The sequence below is a fragment of the Sylvia atricapilla genome, chromosome 1, assembly GCF_009819655.1.
Source record: "Sylvia atricapilla isolate bSylAtr1 chromosome 1, bSylAtr1.pri, whole genome shotgun sequence".
Lineage (NCBI taxonomy): Eukaryota > Metazoa > Chordata > Aves > Passeriformes > Sylviidae > Sylvia > Sylvia atricapilla.
The window spans coordinates 100,085,139-100,090,478 of record NC_089140.1 but is presented as its reverse complement, the minus strand read 5'-3'; positions in this window follow the sequence as shown (position 1 = coordinate 100,090,478).

Below are 5,340 nucleotides of genomic sequence, written 5' to 3'. Positions count from 1 at the left end.
GTTCTGTGGCCAGTGGGGGCTGGGAGTCTCACAGACAAATGCCAGTTGAAAAGTCATAGAAAAACCTTGAACAAAATGGTCAACATGGGGAAAAGGCCCTTTGCCCATCTTGTTTAGATCTTTGGTCACAGAGAAATAATCCTGTTTGTGTTCAGGACCCTTCTCTGAAACAGGGAGAATCAGTCTGGTTTTCTCCATCCGCAGCACAACCACTTTGGCTAAAAGCAAAAGTTGAGAGTTCAGTTCATGAACATTTCTTGCATATCAAGAGGAAAAGCACCAAGACATGACTGGATTAAAGATGACCATTTAACTGGAAACAAAAAAATAAATAACAAAGTCGTAAAAAATAAGAAAGGCAATTTAATCTTAAAGCTGACAAAACCAGAGGCAATATTTATTAAACCAAATTAGGCTACAGGCATCCCTGTCACAGCAGCACACTGACAGAAGTTCTGTAGCCCCTTCAGTGACAGAAACATCAAGTTAAAACACTAGGTTGTTTTCAGTGGATATTGTTCAGTGTTTTCAGTGGATTAAAAAACAATGCTGGCATGCATGTGGCAGTCTGCTGCTTCTCTTTTCAAGGCCTGGGAAAAATACCTTTTTATTTTTACACCCACAGACATGGTCTAGGGAAAAGAGTAACAGCTTGGGAACTGTATTACTTTGTCATAGAACCCCTCACAGAGAAGAAAAACATCTCTCACTGTAGAATCAAAGGCACTCACACCTCAGGAAAGTTCTTACAGCCATACCTCCTGGAAGGGAAAATTTCCCAGGATGACAGAGCCAGTCTGAAAACTCCAAAACAAACTGAAGGACACCACTTCACCAGTAGAGCTATCTATTGGACCTTGAAGTGAGAATGTTTCCTTGTTATAACCAGCCTTCAAGGTAGATCTAAAGGGAGAGCCTTGCATATTTAAGACAATTTTCCAGTTTATGGCAGGAGGGAAAATGTGGACTGTGTCTAGGCAGTGAACCCTGAGCCTTCTAGACGTAGAGAAGAAAAATAGTCAGAGTATGGTTCTGCATGACAGAAAGGGAGCACAGGAAGTTCCTCATACCCCACTCAGAACAGTGCATTAATCAAGCACTATGCCATAAATGACTCATTAGCGAGCTTTATAAAAGAAACGGTGCCAGTGCTGGGAATTCCTGATGGTCTCTGATGGAGCAGAAGCACAGCTCTTCAGGGGTGTCCAGCAACGAGAGCGAGCATCTCCTTATGATCTAACTTCCCTTTTTGTAGGCAAAAGGAAAACCTAGGCCAAACAGCCTCTTTTATCAGGTATAAAATCTCTCATTGCAACATTAGGATGACATTAAACTACAACATTGTAGCAGTTTACACAAACAAAAAGCTGCTCATCTGGGTTACTTCTTAAAGGCAGGCTCAAACTACATGCTTTCTGAGATTCCTGATAAAAGCTCTGAGGAAAAGGGCTAGAGATGGTAAACAACAATTTTATATGACTAATCCAATATAATCCTATACTGGGTAAAAAAGCCATCTGCATGGATTCCCACTGAAGTGCACTTTAATAACAGCACAGCAAGCCTCTGACTGTCACACTGAGAAAATGCTCTTTCGCGCTCAGGCTAATAATTACAAAAGATTCCTTCATTTTTCTTTTTCCTCCCTCTCTTTTTATTTAAGCCGTTATACACTTGTCCTCCCATTTTATTCCCTGTTAGGAGATCATCCATCACACCCATGAAGTGACAAAGATCCCTCAAACCCGTGAAATGACAAAGATCCACACTGGAAGGCATCGGAGGATTCCACGTCGACGGCCGGGTGGGTACAGCGAGGTCACCCTTTCTCTGCAGAACCTATTTCATTGCATCACTGCAGCCCGCAATTACTGTCAGAGTAGAGAACGACAAGCTATGTGCTAAGGCAGAATTAAACCAATTCCAGCGGCAGCAGCTTCCCCACCGAGTGACGCTGGGTTTTGCTCCGAGCAGACGCGGTGGGGACCCGTGTGGTGCACAGAGCGGCCGTGCGGAGGATGCTGCGCAGCGGCTCGGGACAGGAAGGGACGGAGACTGCCACCCCCAGCCAAGCCACACCTAAGGCAATTAGGACTTCGCACCCCGGAGAGAAGGAAATCCATGACTCGGCTCCCTTTTCTTCTCTGAGGTCAGGGAGGACAGGTTTTCCCCTCCACTGAGCGTTCATTGTCTCAGGGAAGGAAGTCTGACACCCACACAAATCTGGCTGCGGCTCAGGAGGACTGAGGCAGACAAAGCACCCAAGAAACACTTGTATTTCAGGTTCATCAGGATGGGCCTATTCCAAGTGAACGAGATTAAACACGTGGCGTTTGTGCAGGTTACAAAAGGCATGTGAGAGGAACTGGCTAGCGTTTGGGGTTATGAAAGATCAGAGGTTATGAAAGACCTTGGCAGTTATGAAAGATGAGCCAAGAGCCTGATCCAGCAAGGCAGAGAGCAGTCTCCACCAGCTTAGAGGTGAATGCATATTTAAAATCAGCCAGCAGCTCACATGAGGAAGCTCACACTGCCTGGGCAGGTCTAGGCTAAGGAAGGTTTGAAAAAACTTCAGGAAAGTTATAAATAAGCAGTTATCACAGACTAGGAGAATGATAAAGAGAAGTATTACCATTTAAAGGCCTTACAGGCAGCTGTATTTTTCTGTAGTTTTTTGGAAGATCTTAAAATACTAGCTGCAGTCACTGATTTTCTAAGAAGTATTCTTCTAATTCTGTTTTAAATCTACCTGCACAAGCCATATAGATGCAGCGAATCTTAAAAAAACACAAGGGCTCATTCAGATCTTCTAGCCTCTCAAGTTCAGCCTCTGGTGACTCTATTACCACTCTTCTACCACCAGAATGAAGAGAAGGTTGAGGAAATTCTACTGTCCAAATGCTTATTTTCCAGACATCACTTAGAAAGAGGACATACTCCTGCTAAGAAAAATATTGAAAGCACTTCCCCCTCTTTGTAACAGTACTCCTCTGTGATGTTGTGTGTAACTTTCTATAGATACCTTCAGTGGGGATACTTGTGCATCCTGCCTACTGCATTGTAATTCACACCGCCCACTTTCAAAACGTGCCTTGAACAGCCTTCCAAATGCCCCTGTAGCAGCCTAATAACAACAAATTTTCAGGCATTGAGGCAGACCCAAGACATAGGTGAAGAAACCATCTGCACTACATCAAAATAAGATCTAACCTGTTTCAGCAATGGGTATAAACTTCTATTATTGGTAAATTCAGTAACTAAAACTTTGTAGTTCAAAGAAAAATACAGAAAACACTTCTATCATGGTCTGAGATGCTTCCTAGAATGCAAAGCCATGATTAACTGTACATTTTCTTTTTCACCAAAGTTAAAGCTGTCTATACTACATCTCAGCAGTCCACAAATCTCACCAAGAGATACCCATAAATACCAGATTTACCCATCTGGTCCGGCACAAAAACTCTCTAGGGAAGGTCCTGAAGTTACCTCATGCTATGGCAGCAATAAAAAGCACAAATTTCCAAAACCTAGAGGAAACTAAGATTAGGGAAGAATCCAGAGCAATTCTGTTCTATACTAGTCCAAATTATACATGTTCATAGGGTTATTGCACTTCAGGAACCTAATCTAACAGAAGAACGAGGCAGACATGCATTTGGAGCAAACAACTGACTTAAAACAATCCTTCAGCAGAAAGATTGACAAACATTTGGTGAGGATTTATTCAAAATCTTGTCACTTCATACTTCAACCAATTTTTTGCACTTTGTGCAGTAGTTAATTCACCTTCTTAGAGTTTGTTACCATTTTTTTTCTGATTCAAAATGGGGACTAAAAAATATTTTGCTAAATCGACTGACAGCCTTGCTCTCTTTGTGGCATCCACTGACAGGGTGCAGATTAGAAATTTAAAGAATGAAGTTGAATTCTTGTGCTACAATCCATGAAGTTCACCCCCTTGCTTTAGAAGGAAAAGGTCTAAGTGTTTGATTTTAAATACTATCTAATATTTTTGTGAACTGCCTGTGGCAAAAGTGTCCCTGTCATTCCAAAGTCATCTGTGTTCTACAAGATAAACAAGAAAACAGATCTAGATTTAGTGTCTGTTACATTAAGGAGAGTACCCAAGTCAATTTAATTTAGCCTAGTCTCTAGGAAATTAATTAATTTTGTACTCAGAGATAGTAAGTGGTGGTGTTCATGCAAATGTGTTTGCCAGTAAAGCATCTCTATTCTAGCCCCGGAAATGAAACTCTCAACCACAAAGCAGGTGCTGAAAGGCAATAACAAATTTCATACCTTCTGTGTACCTAATGCCTCTTTCAAAAAGCTACGCTGATGGATTCAGTCCCTGGGCTCTCTTTTTTCCCATTCAATGCCAAGTGTGCATTAGAACAAGTCATTTGGAAAAGCCTCACTCTGACAGATAAAGTGTGTGTTCCCAACACTCACTCGGTGTTTTAAGCACAACAGTCTGGCTGCTCTATTGCATAAGCATGCATTCATCCTGGGCTGCCCTCCTTCCGAGAGGCGGATCCAGAATCGCTCAGCTCTGTTCCCTGCTCTGCCGGCATGGCAATTTGGTTTATACGGATTCTGGAAGAGTGGGCTTTGAATTCTCTTCTTCTCATGCTTGACAAATCCAAAATGACACACGAAGACAAGGGAAAAAATATAAAGGGCTGTGTATTTCTTAACACACACGTGAACTCCCAGGCACTAACAAGCTGCTGAACTTTAAAACCTCGGGGGCCTTTCCACTCCCGAGGCCGCTTTTCCCACACTTTTTCCTTTCATTCCCGCGATGGCCGATGCCAGCCGCCCGCTTTTCTCCCGAAGCCCCGGTAACGCCGGCAGCCGGGCCCCGTTCGGTGAGATGGCCCCGGGGACACCGGAGCCGCCGAGGGGCTGCTCGGCCTGGGAGCGCCTGCTCCTCCTCATCCCGGGGGAAAAAGCGCCCCAGCCCCAGCCCGGCGGTCCCGGCGCCATGTCAGGAGGGGCGGCCGGGGCACGGCCATGGCGATGGCGGCGCATCCTGCCCTCCGCACCCTGCGCTCCGCATCCCCCTGCGCACCCTGCCCGCCGCATCCCGCCCTCTCGGCGCAGCCCTGGCGCAGCTCTCCGCGGTACCCCCGCCTCTCCTGGCGCTCCTGCGCCCCCGGGGCTCACCCAAAGTCAGCGCCCAGCAGCCAGCCCGCCTTCCCATTGAGCGCGGCGGCCGCCTCTCTCCGCCCCGCTGCGCTGGGCGGGGCGCTGCCGGGGCGCGCAGTGACAGCGCCGGGCGGTGTGTGTGCATCCTCCCCGGCGGGCGCTCCTGGGCGGGGAGCCGGGCCCCCCGCG